We start from the raw sequence: 22,082 nt of genomic DNA, 5'->3' as shown, positions 1-22,082 counted from the left end.
AGGCCACCCTCTGATTGTTTGGTCAGAGACATTCACACCAGTGGCCTGCTGAAGGTCATTTTGTAGGGCTCTGGCAGTGCTCATCCTGTTCCTCCTTGCACAAAGGTGCAGATACCGGTCCTGCTGATGGGTTAAGGACCTTCTACAGCCATGTCCAGCTCTGTTAGAGTAACTTCCTGTGTCCTGGAATCTCCTCCATGCTCTTGAGACTGTGCTGGGAGACACAACAAACCTTCTGGCAATGGCACATATTGATATGCCATCCTGGAGAAGTTGGACTGCCTGTGCAACCTCTGTAGGGTTCAGGTATTGCCTCATGCTACACTGACCCTAGCCAAATGCAAAACTAGTGAAAAACAGTAAGAAAAGATGAGTAAGCAAAGAAATATCAGTGTCCTCCATCTGTAAAGCCATTCCTGTTTTGGGGGTCATCTCATTGTTGCCTATCTACTCCACCTGTTGTTAATTTATCTAACACCAAAGCAGCTGAAACTGATTAACAACCCCCTCTGCTACTTAACTGACCAGGTCAATATCCCAGGAGTTTAATTGACTTGATGCTGTACTCTGGTTAAAAGTGCTCCTTTAATATTTTTTAGCAGTGTATTTGTTTTTTTGATGAACTATTGTGATTTACTCCTTTTGTGATCTTTTTTTTTACCTTTTCCCTGTATGTGTCTTTTAACCCTTGCACTGTGTGAGGTTATCACTAGGGGGTGTTGTTGGTGGGTGGAACTTTGGGTTTATTAGTCTGTTCAGTTCTATGCTGTAGTGTCTTGAGAAAGATGAACTGAACTTCAAAAAGTTGACCATAAAAACACTGCTGTTTTTGATCTTCCTCCTCTGCAAGACTTGTGAGTGCCTCTAAATCAGTTTTGGATTTAGTTGTTTTATATTGACAGCATAAAATAGAATACACTTAAATGTTATTTTGTTGATTGGTTATCTATCTATCTATCTATCTATCTATCTATCTATCTATCTATCTATCTTTCTCATACTTTCATCTGGATTCCCCCCATAGACATACAGCCCTTGGAAGGAGACAAGGGTGGTGGTTGTTGTACTAATTTCATTGGATAATTAATGTTAAGCATAGATCATGTATTTGTTTTATTCTATTATACACTATGAGTCAGTACATTTGTAAATGTATCCTAACAATGAGCAGGCAACCTTCTAAAACATGACATTGATCCACTTATGCTGTCATTTTGAATAAGCTTTGTAAATGCAGCAGAGTTAATTCACTTTTTTCACACTACAAAGAGTTCCAGATTAAGAAAAGTAAGGTTAGGGTTTCCTCCATCTTGACCACTAACACCACCTCATATCACCAACTGCAGGGTCTCCTAGATCCATCTGGAGCCTATGCAACATACGTTTCACAGGTTGTATTTTTGCCCCTAATCATATTATGTCATAGACTGTTGGGAATTCTTCTTGATTTTGCAAATATATTCTCTTTATTTTACTCCTGAGTTCCATTAATATTATAATTGCTACTATTATTATTTCTTCTCCTTCCATGATGTTACACTGGCAATACAGGATGATATGGAAGATAAGCTTTATATAGATGCAGTGTTTTAACCTGCATTACATTTTGCTCAGATCTTCTTAATGATTACTGAGTTTATATGCTTTGATTGTAACCCCCAGGGCTGCCTCCAAATTATTACCGCTTAATAACCCTGACATAGGACTTGTTTACCAATGACAGGTAAAATTAACTGGAGAGCATGTTCGCCCCAGAGAAATAAAATTAGAAGCTCAGCAGTTTTCATGTCTGGGAAAACATCATATAAGCACGAACGCTGTGAGTTGAAATAATCGTGCCTCCTGCTGCAGTTTTCTCCTATACCATGCTACCTATAGCTCTAAAGACAAAAGTTTTATATGATTAATATATACATGTGTGCTGGATTGAGTGTTCACTATTGGTTTCTATTATACAGGGTGTCCCAAAAGTCTGGATCCATTGGCAAAAATTAATTTAAAATTTTTATTACAGTATACATGCTCAATGCTCAAACTGATAGCCTTAGACACATCCTAACACTGATGTATTTGTTGAACACAAGCACATTGAATATTTCTTAATGTAGCAGGACTGATGTTGTTGCTTGCACTGCTTCTTTAGAGCAATGATTGTTTTGGGCTGATTCTGATGGACTACTGACTTCAGATGATCCTAAAGAATAAAGTCAAGCGATGTTAGGTCAGGAGACCTTGTAGGCAATTTAACTGGATCTTACCTTCTGTTCCACCTGTTTGGAAAAGTTTGATTTGAAAAATTTCTCACAGCAATAGCAAAGCGTGGCGGGACACTATTTGCTGTAAGCATATTTTATGCTATTCCAATGATGGAATGGTATCTAATTGACAGACAAGCAGAGATTGTAAACAGGCTGCAAATAATCCTTCGCCAAATATTCCCAGGATTGTGCAGGACTGGTCTGCCTAACTTCTGGCTGTCAATGGTTGCTAAGGAAGCACCTGTCGCATCCTTACCAACCAGTTATGTCACCCGGCCCATTCACTTACATGGTAGGGAATCCCTGGCCATGTAAGCAAATGGGCAGGGATCAGAAGGATTACATCACTGCCTAAATATGGCCACATGGCCATATTTAGGCAATAACATTGCCCAAATATGGCCATGGCTGTATAACTGCTATCCTCCTTCCTTCCCTTAAATTGCTGATGATAGTGCAAAATATGACATTTTAATCCTCCCCCCCAACAAAATGAAAAAAAAATATTTACTAACCTTTCAGAAATGGTATGGATTTAAAGGGGAAAATAGGGTCTTCCCAAATCCTTATCAGACCTCTAATCCAAGCACTTCAGCCTGGCAGGCCAGGAACTAGAGGGGACAGATGCACTGGCAAACCCTCCTAAAACATATCAGGCCACATGCTCTCTTCTTCTTCTTCTTCATCCTCATCCTACTTCTTCTTCTTCTTCATCCTCATCCTACTTCTTCTTCTTCTTCTTCATCCTCATCCTACTTCTTCTTCTTCTTCTTCTTCTTCATCCTCATCCTACTTCTGCTTCTTCTTCTTCATCCTCATCCTACTTCTTCTTCTTCTTCTACTTCTTCTTCTCATTCTTCTTCTTCTTTTCATTCTTCTTCTTCTTCTTTTCATTCTTCTTTTCATTCTTCTTCTTCTTCTTTTCATTCTTCTTCTTCTTCTTTTCATTCTTCTTCTTCTTCTTTTCATTTTTCTTCTTCTTCTTTTCATTCTTCTTTTCATTCTTCTTCTTCTTCTTTTCATTCTTCTTCTTCTTCTTTTCATTCTTCTTCTTCTTCTCATTCTTCTTTTCATTCTTCTTCTTTTCATTCTTCTTCTTCTTCTTTTCATTCTTCTTCTTCTTCTTTTCATTCCTCTTCTTCTTCTTTTCATTCTTCTTTTCATTCTTCTTCTTCTTCTTTTCATTCTTCTCATTCTTCTTCTTCTTCTTTTCATTCTTCTTTTCATTCTTCTTCTTCTTCTTTTCATTCTTCTTCTTTTTATTCTTCTTCTTCTTCTTTTCATTCTTCTTTTCATTCTTCTTCTTCTTCTTTTCATTCTTCTTCTTCTTCTTTTCATTCTTCTTCTTCTTCTTCTTTTCATTCTTCTTTTCATTCTTCTTCTTCTTTTCATTCTTCTTCTTCTTCTTCTTCATCTTCTTCTTCATCTTCTTCGTCGTGCCTCGTGACTGCCCAAATGAGTGAAGTGTGCGGTGATTCTAAGATCGACGGCACTCATCTGCATGTCATACTGACTGACAGTATTATTTCTCTTCCCCAGCAGACTCCAAGGGCATTTAAATTAAAGGTACAGTGTTCTGCACTAATATAAAGGCTCTCTGAAGCCTAGAAACCCTTTTAATAAGTTAAATTCGCAGCGAATAAATTCGCATCGAATCGAATTTCTGCCGCAAATTCAGAGAATCAGCCGAATCGAATTTTTGAATAATTCGCTCATCTCTAATTATAATGAATGACCCACCAATCGTCAAAATAAAAAAATTGTCAAAACACCAACCCATCTGCTTGGGCTGCACACCCACCCTACTGACATCTTTCTGAAGCTGTCATTAGGTTTATGTACATGGGAGAAGGGTGTATTGACATCACTAACCAAATGTGGACATGGCCATATTTGGTCCATAGCTAAGACCATGTTTAATCAGTGATGTTACCATTCCCCTTCCCCTTTGCTTTCATGACTTTGGATTTCCTGCCATTTAAGTGAAATGGGACAGTGATTAGAGATGAGCGAATTATTCAAAAATTTGATTCGGCTGATTCGCCGAATTTGCGGAATAAATTCGATTCGATGCAAATTTATTCGCTGCAAATTTAACTTATTAAAAGGGTTTCTAGGCTTCAGAGAGCCTTTATATTAGTAGTTTCAGATTTACAAGGGAAAAGAATGTCATGTGGAGCCCCCCCCCGGATGCCCAGACTACATGGGGAGCAGTGGTAAGATAGTTTGGGACTTGGTGTCATTCTTTTTCCATATGGGGTACCACTTATATGTGGACAATTTTTATTCAAGCATGCCACTATTTATACATTTGTACAATCTTGGAATTGGCGCACGTGGCACCATGTGACCTAATGTGTGCCCCCCATTAGAAGTGGGTGGATGCAGGGCGGTATATTCTAATGGTGGGCATACCACACACTTTTTCTGGCAGAGATTTTTTCTCTTTTTTCATTCAGCCCCCCATAAAAAAAAGAACATATACCCAACAAGGACCAGTAATGTACTGGTACATCACTGGATTTTGAATGGTTATACCAGGATGATGCCTACAGTTGCAGGCATCATCCTGGTATAATTTTTTCAGCCGATGATTGGCTTTCATGTAAAAACAATCCTAGTGGCTAATTAACTGCAGGATTTCTCTTACAAGAAGCGGGAGTAGATGTCCCCTCCCCCGCTGCCTTCCACGACCTTCTCGGGAAGTCCTTTGCCATCGGGGGAATCTAAGAATGCACCTGGTGTTTCTGCCAGCTGACCATAAAGCTGATTGGAGACCGGATTGGTGCCAATCATCTCTATAGTCTAAGAAATCGGAAGCTATAAGCATTTCATCACTTCAGTTTTGCAGGATATAAACAGCTCCATTTGTAAATTGGGAAAACATCTGATCACACCAATCTTGGAGAGATTAGATAATGTAAGGGCAGAGGAGAGATCTAGAGTCTGATAGACCCCAGATTTCTTAAAAAAAAAAAAAGATCACAATTAGAGATGAGCGAATTATTCAAAAATTCGATTCGGCTGATTCGCCGAATTTGCGGGAGAAATTAGATTCGATGCGAATTTATTCGCCGCGAATTTAACTTATTTAAAGGGTTTCTAGGCTTCAGAGAGCCTTTATATTAGTGCAGAACACTGTACCTTTAATTTAAATGCCCTTGGAGTCTGCTGGGGAAGAGAAATAATACTGTCAGTCAGTATGACATGCAGATGAGTGCCGTCGATCTTAGAATCACCGCACACTTCACTCATTTGGGCAGTCACGGGGCACGACGAAGAAGATGAAGAAGAAGAAGAAGAAGAAGATGAAGAAGAAGAAGAAGATGAAGAAGAAGAAGAAGATGAAGAAGAAGAAGAAGAAGATGAAGAAGAAGAAGAAGAAGATGAAGAAGAAGAAAAAGATGAAGAAGAAGAAGAAGAAGAAGAAGAAGATGAAGAAGAAGATGATGAAGAAGATGATGAAGAAGAAGAAGATGAAGAAGAAGAAGAAGATGAAGAAGATGAAGAAGATGAAGAAGAAGATGAAGAAGATGAAGAAGAAGAAGATGAAGAAGAAGAAGAAGAAGAAGAAGAAGAAGATGAAGAAGATGAAGAAGAAGAAGAAGATGAAGAAGAAGAAGAAGAAGAAGATGAAGTAGAAGAAGAAGAAGAAGAAGATGAGGATGAGGAAGAAGAAGAAGAGGATGAGGGTGAAGAAGAAGAAGAAGAAGATGAGGATGAAGAAGAAGAAGAAGATGAGGATGAAGAAGAAGAAGAAGAAGATGAGGATGAAGAAGAAGAAGATGATGATGAAGAAGATGATGAAGAAGAAGATGAAGAAGAAGAAGAAGATGAAGAAGAAGAAGAAGAAGAAGAAGATGAAGAAGAAGAAGAAGAAGAAGAAGATGAGGATGAAGAAGAGAAGGAAGAAGAAGAAGAAGAAGAAGAAGAGGAAGAAGAAGAAGAGGATGAAGAAGAAGAAGAAGAAGATGAGGATGAAGAAGAAGAAGATGAGGATGAAGAAGAAGAAGAGGATGAAGAAGAAGAAGATGAGGATGAAGAAGAAGAAGAAGAAGATGAGGATGAAGAAGAAGAAGAAGAAGAAGAAGAAGAGGATGAGGATGAAGAGGATGAGGATGAAGAAGAAGAAGAAGAAGAAGAAGATGAGGATGAAGAAGAAGAAGAAGAAGATGAAGAAGAAGAAGAAGATGAGGATGAGGAAGAAGAAGAAGAAGAGGATGAGGATGAAGAAGAAGTAGAAGAAGAAGAAGAAGAAGAGGAGGATGAGGATGAAGAAGAGGATGAGGATGAAGAAGAAGAAGAAGAAGAGGATGATGGTGAGGAAGAAGAAGAAGAAGAAGAGGATGATGAAGAAGAAGAAGAAGAGGAGGATGAGGATGAAGAAGAAGAAGAGGATGAGGATGATGAAGAAGAAGAGGATGAGGATGAAGAAGAAGAGGATGAAGAAGAAGAGAATGAGGATGAAGAAGAGGATGAGGATGAAGAAGAAGAAGAGGAAGAGGATGAGGATGAAGAAGAAGAAGAAGAAGAGGATGAGGATGAAGAAGAAGAAGAAGAAGAAGAGGATGAGGATGAGGATGAAGAAGAAGAAGAAGAAGTAGGATGAAAATAAGAAGAATTCCAGTACAGCAAAAAGTGTATCTGCAGAGAGCTCCGCTATTTCTGACAGTTCTCTGACAGTTCCTTCACATTTACAGCGGTTGAAACATTGTATCTATTTGTTTCCGAATAAAAACATCTGTATCCTAAATGGAAACAAATAGATACAATGTTTCAACCGCTGTAAATGTAAAGGAACTGTCAGAGAACTGTCAGAAATAGCGGAGCTCTCTGCAGGGACACTTTTTGCCGGCTGTAGAAGGGATGAAAATCGGCCGATCGGGAAAAATTTGATTCGTGCATCCGAAGTTTGCTAATTTTCGGATTCGGTGCGAATCAAATTTTTCCTAATATTCCAAATGAATTCCACTTCGCCAAGTTCGATTTGCTCATCTCTAACAGTGATGTTACTGTTTGCTGAAGTCTCAGCGGGGCCTACACCTGCCAGTGTCCTTAACAACCACTGATAGCTTGAAACTGTCTTGTATAATAGTGACAAGCAGAAAAATGTTTAGGCATTCTTCAAAACTGTGCTATTATCAGTTGGTAAGCCGATATATATGGGACCCTCTTTTAGATGGTATGTTGCGATTTTTGGGAAAAAAAAATATTTCCTACAGGCCTGTGAGCCTTTACCATTAGCCTTTTATGTGACATGTTCTATTTTCAGTATAAAATGTGCTTTGTGAAGACTGAACAGAAATATAACTGCATAATACTTACTGGACTGCCAATCAGGCATCCAATCTTCACATTGTTAAATAGCTAAGGTAGTAGGTGGCTGAAGTATCTTCAACATCTGTTACAATTTTTTGGTAGTGTCAAATACCTGGTGTCACCTACCAGCTGCTACATCACTACAGCTCTGCACCAGGAAGGGAACACAAGCTTTCACACACCTGAAAGAGTTTGCTGGCAAGTTACTAATAGTTAGTACAAACGATCTGCTTAAGTGTCACAAGTGTTATTTTTTTTCATTATTAATTTAAGTTATGAAAGCTTTTGTAAAGCTGTTATTTTACCATGTTACATGGGCATCCCCCAAAAGGGAGTATACACAGCTCTAAATCTCTTTTTTTGCTGTAGTTTTGGTTAACACAAGTGTTTTCTTCTGAGTTGGTAAATAGAGTGATTCAGAATGCTGGGGCTAACAAGCTATCACAGCAGTATTGTTAATATGCAGATAAAGTTTACACTGATAGAAGTATTGATCAGCCTTGGCTTGTTCATCAATCACTGACAGAAAGTACTAAAGCTAGGAAGATTGCAGATGAAAGCATTCAATCGCTGTGTTACTTCCTTTTATAGGTAAGACCACTGCAGTCTAACAGGGTTTCTGGAGATACATTTGATGTATGTTAAACAGTAATTGATTTCTACAAGCCTGATGCATAGCAGGTATTCCACATGCACAGTGTAAGATAGAAGGATTGCATCAAGCTGAAAAAATATACAGTATAAACTGCATAGTTAAATCATTAATTTGGTTGAAAAAAGACTCATGTGCATCAAGTTCAACTTTTCACAACTCCTGTAATTTTGGTTTTTGAAGAAACAGGTTTAGGACAGAGGTTGCTCACCGTCTTCTCCCCACATAGGCCATCTGCTCTTGTCCCCACATTTATGGAGAAGACAATGATGGGCTGTTTATATCAAACTGTTTTTGCCACCTATAACTTGTTCCACTACAATGCTCAAACTGTCACCTTCCCAAGGTCCACTTTTAGCTTTCTGCTTTCCCATACTTTCTTCTCATTCTCTTTCCATTTTTCTTTCCCCTCCTAATCATACCCCTATCCCCACCTATCACCCCAGCTTTTTTTCTTTTCTTCTCTTGTCCCCTTCCCATCCATCCCCTATCCCCTTCCCATCCATTTCTTCCCTACCTGGTATTCCTTACTCCAACAAACACACTCACACACAGAGAGACCTGGCTTTAGTGACCCTCAGCTCTGGTTTCCACTTTTAGCTTTCTGCTTTCTCATACTTTCTCCTAATTCTCTTTCTATTTTCCTTTCCCCTCCTATCACTCCAGCTTTTTTTATTTCCTTCTCTTGTCCCCTTCTCATCCATCTCTTCCCTACCTGGTATTCCTTACTCCAATACACACACTCACACACAGAGAGACCTGGCTTTAGTGACCCTCAGCTCTGATTTCGATTTAACACTCCAACAATTTGTCTGCTTCATCCATCAACTGGACTTAGCAAGCCAACTGTGGTATCTATCAAAATTGTTTCATATAAAGTTAAGGCACTTAATGTGCCTTGGAAAAGGTCCTGTTTCCAGGGGGAACTGGGGGAACTATGGAGACTAAGATTACATGTAGTCTTTTTAGAAAAAGCCCATTTTTAATCAATCATCTCAGACTTTCAAGTTTGAGATATGCAATTTCCTGCTATAGCGCTAACTTGCAAGGTTAGGGATAAGCATTCTGATCTTAGGTGCTTTACCATGGTTTTGGAGCAATCGTATCTTACCAATAGGTCATGGCAGCAAGGTCCTCCTGTGCAATTAACTCTGGAGAAGCATATAACCATAACACAAAGTCCACACCCTGTTTACTACTTAGGAATATATGCAGCACATTTTCACATAATATATGCAGCACATGTTGCGTCTCTGATCACAATTCAATATAATGTTAATATTCCCATTACACACGTTTCTGGATCAGGCTCATAAGTAGCGGGTGCTGCAGCAACATCCAGCTGGAGACTGTAAACATCACAGGTAAAAGTATATATTTGTTTGTTTAAGCATACTGATTTGTTTCTCGCAAATATTTCTTCTTAACAGCCTAGTAACAGTTTTACTTTTTGACTACCCAAATGTGAAGTGCATTGTTCCCATTCCGTACTCAGGCAAACACTTTCCTCCCTCCCTTGCTATGTCCCTAACAATCACTACCATCAATGCCAAATGTTTTAATCACCCTTACAAATGCACGCTACTATGGAAATAAGCCCTTTCCCAAAATATAGACATCCTATGCATCCAAGAAATGCATTTTGCTAAAAATAAAGCACCAAATTGTACTCACAAATTATACCCTCACTGCTTTTATGTCCATTTGGATAAAAAAGCTAGAGGGGTCATGATAGCCATCCACTCCAGATTTCTTATTCTTGCGGCGATATTCAAAAAATGCCCATTCATTATAGTAAATCCCTACTCTCCCAACGCAGGACAAAAATCTTTCTTTAAAACTGTACAAAGTAAATTATCTAGCTACCCTAGAGAGCACATTATCTTCTGTGGGGACTTTTATGAGATACTGGACCACTCCCTAGATTCCTCCAATCCCCTAAGGAAACACTCCTCTGTACTATCCTCAATGCTTGCAACAGAAAACCTCTATGATATCTGGTGGTGTGTGCATGGTATGGAATGGGATTATACCTTCTTTTACTCTACCCAGAGGTCCTATTCCAGGCTTGATCTGTTCCTCACATCTAATCCCTTTTACAGCAAATTACATCTGTCTCTATCGGGCTTGTCACATGGTCTGACCACGCTAAAGTGACCATAACACTTAGGACTGGTCCTATATCCAAACCCCATTTAGTATGGAGACTCAATCCTTCTCTACTAACCCTCAAATTACACAATTCACAGATCAAGGATGAAATAGAATCCTATTTTTCAATCAATGTAGATTCAGTAATCAACCCTACCACAGTGTGGAATGCTCACAAATCAGTGCTTAGAGGATTGTTCCTTAAAATTGGTGCCCACGAGAAAAGAAGATTCTCTGACATTACCTCACAATATCTGGACCACATTAGAGCTTGAAAGCCACAACAAGGTATCTCCAACCCCTCAAACTACCAGTGAACTCTGCCAGCTTCGTCTCGACCTAAGCTCCCACCTCTACAAAAATCTTGACTTGTACATTAAACGTCTTCACCTCTCTTGGTATTCCCAAGGAAATAGGCCTGGCAAGGTCTTAGCTAACCAGTATAAGCATAGAGTAGCTCAATCCAAAGTACCATATTTAACGAACCCCCAGGGCAACAGATGCACCAACCCACTCGATATTGCCAATTGCTTTAAAGACTTTTACTCCAAACTATATCATATTGCCACATCTCCCACTGCTTCATCCCCATTTGGACGCAGCCATTCATGCTTTCTTATCTGCAATTCAACTTCCTTCTATTACCCCTACCCAACTCAGTTAGCTAGCAAAACCTTTTACTGAATAAGAACTCACGACATCCATTAAAACTGTCCCCGTACATAAAAGCCTGGGGCCCATTGGGTTTTGTAACTAATATTATAAGGTATTTTCAGATTTACTAGTCCCTCACCTATGCGGCTCCTTAAACAAATTTATGGCAACAGGTGAGATACCCAAGGAATCCCCAGAGGCCTAATAGTTACTATCCCAAAATCAGGCAAGAATTTTGATGACCCAGCTAACTTTTGATCCATCTCCTCAATCAACACCGACTTGAAAGTCTATGCCAAACTCCTGGCATCCCAACTGGCAACATACATTCCTCACCTAATACATCTAGATCAGTTTGGGTTTATTCCTAACTGACAAGCCTCTGATGGCACATGTAGGTTCATAGACCTCTTTCAGTGGGCTGAACATAATCGGACTCCTCTGTTTTTCTCTCTAGATGCAGAGAAGGCGTTCGATAGAGTACATTGGAACTACTTGGAAAAAGTCCTCATTAAATTTGGACTGACAGGTACGTTTCTCCAGGCCGTACTAGGTCTCTACTCTCTACCCACAGCCAGAGTTTGGACAGGGGGATACTGTTGGACTCACTTGCTATTACAAATGGCACATGGCAAGGATGCCCATTATCCCCTGTTATTTTTGCCATGTTAATAGAGCCACTAGCCCCCACCATTCGCACTAATCCACTAATTGAAGGTATCGAGGTAGGGAAGGTTTCCCATAAAATCGGCTTTACGCAGACAACATTATTGTCTCAATCTCTAATCCCTCACAATCCCTATCCACTCTACTGCAGATACTAGACGACTTTGGACAGATCTCACTATACAAATGAATCACTCTAAATCGTCATTGATCGGTATTTATCTCACCCAATCAAGTAAGACTGAGATCTCCCAAAGGGCACATTTCTCGTGGGCACCCAACTCAATGTTCTAATATTTAGGGATACAATTAACTACACCCTCCTCTGCTCTACTATGCATCAACTTGGAGCTCATGATCATCAAACGTCAACAAATAATCTCTACCCTAAAGGGGACCGGAACTTCCTGGGCAGGACGCATTGCCCTAACAAAAATGTTTCTTTTGCCTCACACTTTGTACTTCTTCAGAAGTCTCCCAGTTCAAATTCTTTCTTGCCATCCCAATAGATTACAAAACATCTTGAACTCTTTCATTTGGGAACACAAATGATCACGGTTACACCACTCAATCCTGTACCTAGTGACCAGATCAGGAGGGATGGGAGCACCAGATCTAAAAGCGTATTATAAAGCTGCTATACTTGGTCAAACAAAATCCTGGTGGAATCCCATGGTTTTCACTAACTGGAAACAAATTGAATATACTGTATTACCAGCGGAACCACATCTATTGCTAAGTGCCTTATGGCTTCATTGCCATCCTCCTCATTTTTCCCTAGACACCATTAAAGCTACGATAAGAGTTTGGTGTCCCATCCTGCAATCAACTAAAGGTATCTCCTTTCAAACACTAGAAAATTTCCCGCTGGACTCAATTGATCTTTTATCTCCAAATCTACCTCTACATCTTTGGACCGCAAAAGGTGTTCGCACCCTCTGTGTGAGGTCCCGATTCTTGTGATCCCTGATTGACTAATCAGGGATCACATGAATAGTAGTAAACAAGATGTCACTTCCTGACATCATTGTGTACTACTTGTGAAATCTGTGAATGATCACAGAGGTCACATGGTATAAGGCTATTCACAACAGCCTTGTACCATGTGACAATCTGTGACCAATCACAGCTCTCACAGTATTTCTCAATGGCTGCAAGAATGCAGCCAAAGAGAAGGAGAAATGATTGCTTTTACAGCCATTATGGGTGTAAAAGCAATGTGTAAAAAAAGAAAAAAAAATCTTCATCACCCCCCACAAGTAGTACAGTGTCACCATGGTAACACTGTACTGCTAGTGTGATAGTATGTTAAAAAAACAAAACACAAATAATAATATAAAAAAAATACAAATATAAAAAACATTTAGAAAAATTATAATTTTTGGTTATAAACTAATTTGGCCAAGATTTTGGCCAAGATTTATGAAGAAAGATTATTTATTTGCAAAGTTTTATAAGAAAAGCACTTTTTTTTTTCAAAATGTTCGGACTTTTTCATTTATATAGCAAAAAAATAAAAATCCCAGTATTGCATGACTGCGCAATTGTCATTCAAAGTGTGATAGCACTGAAAGCAGAAAATTGACCTGGACAGGAAGGGGGTGAAAGTGTCTGGACTTGAAGTGGTTAATGACCAATAGTTAATACTTAAAACACAGGGCATTATGGCTTAATGGCACAAGAAGCTGCACATTACCTTAATCATCACAATCCTACCTATACTGCTAATTTCTAGGTAAATTACATATACCCTCTACTGTCCTTGCCCACGATGGAGCCATCTAAGACCATTGTTCTTGATGTGATTTACTGTTCTTTTCTCTCTAACCATTCCGTTTATTCCAGACAATATGGTACCAATTTTTTCTCCTTTTGCGTATTGATGTACTTTCTATATTGGAGAATTCTATGCAACTTGTTTAGTAGAGGATTTAATCCCTACCCCTGATGTTATTGTGTTTTGTAAAACTGGAAAATCTTAATAAAATTAAGTGAAAAAAAGTATATATTTGCCAGCACACCACAGATCATCAAATGTCATATGAGATTTAATTTTATTGAAGAATGATCACATCACAAAAAGAAAGATACAACTTTTTGGAGCCGCGCAGAATGCTTTCGTCAAGCATGTCACATTCTCTCTTTTCAACGTCCCAATCAATCACATGCACAGTAACAGTGCATAAAGTTCAATTATTCTTATCTAGAAAAGCACTAAGCTGTGTGATTTTTATTCCAAGAGCTTTTTCCAAAGCTCACCAGGGGTTGGCTAGTTGACAAGATAAGTAGAACTTTCAGTAACACACCTGTGACTCTGGACTCTTAAGTGTGACTGGCAAAAAATGTGAAACTGAAAGTAAATGAACCCAGTATTCTGTGAGAGACCTTGCAAAAATACAAAGCATACCTTTAATAACCAGGGGAAAGGAAATACTAAAGTTCATAGTGGGGGGCACACCATCTAACACACCCAAAAATAACAGCAACACATGGATCTGTTGAAGAGAGTGAATATGTACCAAACTGGCCATCTGGAAAGGAAAGTAATAGGTTATTTTTTTTACAGAGAATGCCAAGTATGTCCATTGACAGGGTCATATTAAAATACTTTTAATACCCTTTTATTATTACTTGAATCACGGTGAGCTTTGTGTTTTTCTTCAAAAAGTTAACATTTTCACACATATATCAAAAATAAGTGTGGAAACTATTTGAAGAACCCTCATATTTAATAATCCAGCATGAAACAATACCTTATAATCATCTCAGTTCTCCAAAATCCCAAATGCTCCCTATTTGCACCACTGCTATCTCTCTGGTATAGAATATGACATGGTTTCTGAAACTACTGCCTTGGAGCTTAGGGTTAAGTACATAATTTTTATGAATTATTATTTATAACCTTTTCTCTGATTTTTTTTTAATGGTGAAGGAGCCCTAGCCAACAATCTGTCTGACAGAAACATGCACTTGTAGACAAAACAAGATTTTTGAATTGTTTATAGTTAATACCAGTGTTACAGGGTAATTTGGATCCAAGAGCTCAAGCACCAGATGAGCAACCAACTTATATTCCTCCTTTCACTGTGCAGTGAAAGGCTGAGGGAGGGACAAGACATGTGTAATTCAAAGTGCTCCTAAAGAATTAAGTTTTTTTACCTTAATGCATTCTATGCGTTAAGGTAAAAAGCCTTCCAGTATTATCTCCCCCCGGCCCCCTTAAATATTTACCTGAGCCCTGTATCAATCCAGCTCTATGCCTGAGAACAGCATTGCTGCTCTCTCTCTCCTTACTCAGAGGCTCAGAGGCAGGCCAATGGCCTTTGCTGCTGCCAATCAAATTCTATGATGAGGGAGCCAAGGCAGGGCCACGCTGCGCTCTTTGTGAGAGCCTGACTTGGGAACACGTCCACCTATCTGTCCTCATAGCAAGTACTTGCTATGGGGGCAGACACAGAAGGAGTAGGAACCCAGAATTGGGGGACCCCAAGGAGGAGGTTCGGGGCCGCTCTGTGCAATACCATTACACAGAGCAGGTGAGTATAATGTGTTATTCTATTTTTTTTAAATTTCCTTTAATAATGCTTTAACCGCAATAGAAAAAAAACAGGGTCATGCCCCCTTGCCCCCCCACCCACCCCCAGATAGAGCTGTGCAGTGTGGTAGAGCTGTGTATATCTCAGAAATGGATGGACATAAATTAAAATCTTTTGGCAAATAAAATACATCCTATATATGTACACCCTGTTCCAAATTATTATGCAAATTCTATTTAAGTGTCACAAAACTTAGTTTTTCAGTTTAACTCATGGATGGCATTGTGTCTCAGGGCTCTTTTGATCACTGAAAACGATCTCGGACACCTGTGATAATTAGATTGGCCGGTGAGCCCAATTTAAGGAAAAACTACTAAAGGAGGGTGTTCCACATTATTAAGCAGAGCACCATTTTCAAGCAATATGGGGAAGAAAAAGCATCTCTCTGCTGCCAAAAAGAGTGAAATAGTTTAATGCCTTGGACGAGGTATGAAAACATTAGATATTTCATGAAAACTTAAGTGTGATCATCACACTATTAAGAGATTTGTGGCTGATTCAGAGACGGGTTCGTGCAGATAAAGGCACATTGAGGAAGATTTCTGCCAGATCCATGCATCGGATCAAGAGACCAGCTGCTAAAATACCATTACATAGCAGCAAACAGATATTTGAAGCTGCTGGTGCCTCTGGAGTTTCACGGACATCAAGGTGTAGAGCCCTCCAGAGTCTTGCACCTGTGCATAAACCTTCTATTCGGCCACCACTAACCAATGCTCACAAGCAGAAACGGCTGCATTGGGCAGAAAAATACATGAAGACTAATTTTCAAACAGTCCTGTTCACTGATGAGTGCCGTGCAACCCTGGATGATCCAGATGGATAGAGTAGTGGATGGTTGGTGGACGGCCATCCTGTTCCAACAAGGCTGTGACATCAGCAAGACAGTGGTGGAGTCATGTTTTGGGCCGGAATCATGGGCCCCGAAGGTGTAAAGATGACCTCTGCAAAGTATGTGGAGTTTAAGACTGACCACTTTCTTCCCTGGTACAGAAGGAAGAACTATGCGTTCCGTAATAAAATCATCTTCATGCATGACAATGCACCATCGCATGCTGCAAAGAATACCTCTGCATCAATGGCTGTTATGGGGATAAAAGGAGAGAAGGTCATGGGGTGGCCTCCATTCTCCCCTGACCTCAATCCTATTGAGAACCTTTGGAGCATCCTCAAGCAAATGATCTATGAGGGTGGGAGGCATTTTACATCCAAACAGCAGCTCTGGGAGGCTATTCTGACATCTTGCAAACAAATTCAAGCAGAAACTGTCCAAAATCTCACAAGTTCAATGGATGCAAGACTCGTGAAGCTGCTATCAAATAAGGGGTCCTATGTTAAAATGTAACATGACCTGTTAAAATGGTTAAAAAGGTAAAATGTTGTTAAAAGTTTGATTGAAATAGCTTTTGATTTCAGTAAATAAATATGCTGCGAACACAACAAATGACAATTTTCAGTTCTTTACAACCTATAAAGTGTTTTGAAACTTACTGTGCGTAATAATTTGGAACAGTGCATTGTAAGTTTTTTATGTTTAAAAAAATTACTGTTATCATTAGGAGGTTTGTTCAATAAAATTTGAATTGTACTCTTAATAGCTGATAACATGAGAATTATGCTGACTGTTATTTATATCAATTATTTAGGTAAATGAGAAAAATATCATTTGCATAATAATTTGGAACACGGTGTATTTCATCTGTGTTTTTATCTGTTGCCTGAATTTCAGTTTTAAATGTGTATTGCAATGTATGTAAACTAGGATTTGCAGTTTTAAGGAGATTAAATCTTATTTTCCTATTGTGACTAGGTCACTAAAAGCAATTGAAAGTGAATGACACAGTAGTGCACTTTCATAATCACAGTCTTCTGTGTTTTTCTTTTAAAGTTTGCAAAAATACAGTTTGTTGGCTTTCAAAACCTGTGTGGACAAAACCACTCTGTCTATAAAAACTTCCATTACATAATCCATACTTTTGTATCAAGTACTCTGTATAGGGTGTTTCCAATACTAACTGGTTTTTATCGGATATATACTGTAGTATATCAATATTCTTATTTCTTTACCAGCACTTACTTTTTTTTTTTAGTTATGCTTGAACTAAATCAATTAGTCTTTATAGAAGAGTTTGGGTGCTTTATGGGTGAGATTGTGCTACAATTAGTTCCATTCAACATCTGGGGACTTTTATGTTGCATACATATTTTCTATCAGTTCCTTTTTAATTGAGATATTGGAATATTTTTCAATGCACACTCTTCAGGCAAAAAAATAGTGGTTTGTTTAGACAGAGGTCAGGGGTCCTGCATCCTCCTAGAACAGAAATAAAACTCCTCCTACAAGTTTTAACCAGTGCTCTTCTGGGCACTGGTAGAAGTCATAATACTGCTCTAACTGCCGATGAGAAAATGTATTTAGCAGTTTACATTTACTAAAATAATTGCATTTCCATGTTCTCAGTACTGTGGGAGACCAGATAGAGTGAATGCAGGGTCCTGGATTTAGTAACACTTTACATACCTTAGACCTTTATGTCCAGGCATGCATGTAATATCTGAAATTTGCTACCGTCAGATTTCACATTCTCTAAAATGATGATGTGTCTCATGTTATTGCCTTTCTTTTAACAATGTATTGGATTTTATTCTTGCTGAACCTGTGGTTGAACATCCTCATGCTCCTGTTTAGTTGAAGTAACTACAAGCATGTCATTAGTTATTAGGGGAATGTCTCCAAATGCTTCTGCATTTTATACTGAAATCCATCACTGTCAGATTTGATCCCAAAGGGTATCTGATTGAACTTGTGTCATCCCCAAGGTGTATTAATGTAGACAGTGGTGATGATTGTTCATCTATTTTGACCTGCCTGTAACCACCTTTCTTTTTAGGATTGTGAAAAATTCTTTCAAATCTAGTTTTGCTTGTCAAATGAAAGTGTATTTTAATTGCTATTTTAAAAGAACCTTGGGATCCAGATCTATGGCAAGATTTCTATTTTTAAGGGATCATAAAACTGTTCACCAAAGGTTCTTACAAATACTGCATCTTTCAGCTCTGCAAGTGATAATGTAAACCTGCAGGGTAAATTGACTGTATTTGTTGGAAGTAGATGCCACTAAGTTAGCAGTGTTTCTGTTACATCACTGGAATCCTTGAATCTTTCTTGACAATGTGGGTTTATTTCATAACGCTACATTGTAATGCAAGTGTCTTGGTTACCAGATAGAAAAGGCCTGCCTTGCATTGTTGAAAGTTGCATGACATTACTTGGCTAGTGAGGTGCAGTAAAGGCACAGTGGGCTTGCTTTTTTGGCACTAGATGATGTCTATTTGCAACACATAATGTCAGTTTAGCCTGCATATATTCAGTACAGATACACTTTAAATGTTACCATGAAGCTATAGTATAAGGAATCTTCCTGTCAACATGCACTGCTCAAAAAAATTAAAGGAACATTTTGAAAACACATCAGATCTCAATGGAGAAAAATATCATGATGGATATATATACTGATATGGACTGGATAATGTGTTAGGAACGTAAGGATGCCCCATCGTTTGATGGAAATGAAAATTATCAACCGACAGAGGACTGAATTCAAAGACACCCCAAAAATCAAAGTGAATAAATGATGCAACAGGCTATCCCCTTTTGCTGAAAATTCATTGCAGCAACTCAAAATGGTACTCAGTAGTTTGTATGGCCCCCACGTGCTTGTATGCATGCCTGACTATGTCAGGGCATGCTGCTCATGAGATGACAGATGGTGTCCTGGGGTATTTTCTCCCAGATCTGGACCAGGGCATCACTGAGCTCCTGGACAGTCTGAGGTGCAACCTGGTGTCGACCGAAACATGATATCTCAGAGGTATTCTATTGGATTTAGGTCAGGCGAGCGTGGGGGCCATTCAATGATATCAATTCCTTCATCTTTCAGGAACTGCCTGCATACTCTTGCCACATGAGGCCATGCATTGTCATGCACCAGGAGGAACCCAGGACCCACTGCACCAGCGTAAGGTCTGACGATGGTGTCAAGGATTTCATCCCAATTCCTTATGGCAATCAGGGTGCCATTGTCTAGCCTGTAGAGGTCTGTGCATTTCTCCATGGATATGCCCCCCAGACCATCACTGACCCACCAACAAAACGGTCATGCTGAACGATGTTATAGGCAGCATAATGTTCTCCATGGCTTTTCCAGACCCTTTCATGTCTGTCAGATGTGCTCAGTGTGAACTTGCTTTCATCTGTGAAAAGCACAGGGCACCAGTGGTGGACCTGCCAATTCTGGTGTTCAATGTCAAATGCCAATTGAGCTCTATGGTGCCGGGCAGTGAGCACAGGGCCCACTAAAGGATGTTGGGCCATCAGGCCACTCTCATGAAGTCTGTTTCTGATTGTTTGGTCAGAGACATTCACACCAGTGGCCTGCTGGAAGTCATTTTGTAGGGCTCTAGCAGTGCTCATCCTGTTCCTCCTTGCACAAAGGAGCAGATACTGGTCTTGCTGATGGGTTAAGGACCGTCTACGGCCCTGTCCAGCTCTCCTATAGTAACTGCCTGTCTCCTGGGATCTCCTCCATGCTTTTGAGACTGTGCTGAGAGACACAGCAAACTTTCTGGCATCCTGTAGGAGATGGACTGCCTATGCAACCTCTGTAGGGTCCAGGTACCGCCTCATGCTGCCAGTAGTGACACTGACCATAGCCAAATGCAAAACTAGTGAAAAACAGTAATAAAAAATCAGTAGGGAAAAAATGTCAGTGGTTTCCATCTGTAAAACCATTCCTGTTTTGAAGGTTGTCTCATTGTTGCTCATCTAGTGCACCTAATTTCATGAACACCAAAGCAGCTGGAACTGATTACCAACCTCCTCTGCTACCAGATCAGATCAATATCGTAGGAGTTTAATTGACTTGATGCTATACTCTGATTAAAAAGTGTTCCTTTAAATTTTTGAGCAGTGTATATAAAGTCAGTGTCAGCATATTTTTCTGGAAAACGTTATTTAAAAACAACATTGTAATTTGACATTCAAATACTAGGTGCCGTTGTACCTTCAAAATAAATCTTCTGTAAAACCTCTAGCTTTATCAATGTATTAATTCCATTATCTTCCATTTAACCATGGAACATTCTTAACACAACCATATGCAATAACTAGTGATACTAAAAAAAGGAGAATGTAACAGTTCTGCCTTCATTTGCATAAGTCTGGCTGGTGATTTAATACCACGTCTAAAATACAATGATTCTCACTTACTAAATAAAATAAACAAGAGCAGGAACAAACAGCAAAACATGAGCATACAATTGTATAAATGAGTTTGCAACATACAACATGAACACGAGTGACTTAATATGTGCAATCTCGATCCAAGAAACTATATAGCTGATTGCTGATGAGTAATATGCTTTACTAGTATGTTGTGCTATCCAAACACCTATGCTTTTATGCCTTCTGTTCCTAAGATGTGGTCATGTTATTAAACATTTTTTTATTAAATAACCTGTAATAGAAATAAAAAGCATGCCTGGTTTATCAAAACCTCATTCATTCAACATGCAGCCAAAGGCATTTTTAATCACAGCACAAGTGTATATGCAGGAAATGTTACACCATTGTGTTGCTTTCAGACTTGTTTAAAAAAAAGTAAAGCAATCTGTATTTTTTGGATCACAATGCACCACAAATGCATGTAAATTCAGTTCAGTAAATAATAAGTGTATAATACCAAAATACAGAGCAAAGAAACCTTAAATGCACTGCAGACACACCACAAATGCATAACATGGAGAAAAGTACACTGTGGAGATTGCAGTCAATAAAATGTACATTCTATAGCATACCATCCTTGTTAATAAATTCTGTAAATGTTTGCTATAGCCCGTGGGTGAACATTTTCTGCACAACATAAAAGAAAGATATGTTTTGTGGATAGATATTTTGGGGAAGATTTACTTAAACTGGAGCTCTTGGAATTGATAAAACAGGAAGTCCACCGGATGTCATCAGTGATGTGGCAAAATGATGGCCATGCTACTTCTTATTTATTCTTTCAGTTGTTTTCAGCCGGATTTGATAAAATGTTATATATATATATATATATATATATATATATATATATAAAAACTATATTTCCAAAGTATTGGGATGCCTGCCTTTACACGCACATGAACTTTAATGGCATCCCAGTCTTAGTCAATAGGGTTCAATATTGATGTGAACATAAAGTAATGAGAAGAGATCAACGCATACAGATTCCCCAATCCTTCATGACAATGGACACTAAACAAAATGGATATTAAATGGATATTAAAGTCCAAATGACATATAAAATAAAATCCAATTGACTTATGCAGTAGGTCCATAAAGCACTAGGGCAAGCTCTTGTAGCTGTAGCAGGCTCTGGGTGAAGATATAAAAAGGAGAAAAGCACCTCCAAGTGCAATATGTTGTACATTTATTGAGGAACATAATGAGAAACACTTACATAATGAAAGAAAACAAAAGGCTTAGGCATGTGTAGTAGAAACGAAGGACATGGTGGACGCCGCTATGTTCTTTGTTTCTACTACACATGCCTAAGCCTTTTGTTTTCTTTCATCATGTGAGTGTTTCTCATTATGTTCCTCAATAAATGTACAACATATTGCACTTAGAGGCGCTTTTTTCCTTTTTATATCTTCAATATTGATTTGGCCCACCCTTTGCAGTTATAACAGCTTCAACTCTTCTGGGAAGGCTGTCTGAAAGGTTTAGGAGTGTGTCTATGGGAA

At 38.9% G+C, this 22,082-nt stretch overlaps 1 long non-coding RNA gene across 1 annotated transcript in view; it reads left to right on the top strand.

The window, feature by feature from the left end:
* LOC149455150 (uncharacterized) overlaps positions 1-22,082 on the top strand; it is a 49,664-nt gene that overhangs the window by 10,997 nt on the left and 16,585 nt on the right. The window contains exon 2 of the long non-coding RNA XR_016314095.1: positions 11,492-11,563. This is a non-coding gene — a long non-coding RNA (uncharacterized LOC149455150). The remainder of the gene's footprint in view (positions 1-11,491; positions 11,564-22,082) is intronic.

Source organism: Staurois parvus, unplaced genomic scaffold (genome assembly GCF_062004578.1).
Source record: "Staurois parvus isolate SC_StPar_1 unplaced genomic scaffold, SC_StPar_1.0 ptg000402l, whole genome shotgun sequence".
Taxonomy (NCBI): domain Eukaryota; kingdom Metazoa; phylum Chordata; class Amphibia; order Anura; family Ranidae; genus Staurois; species Staurois parvus.
This window is presented reverse-complemented; position numbering and strand designations above follow the sequence as displayed.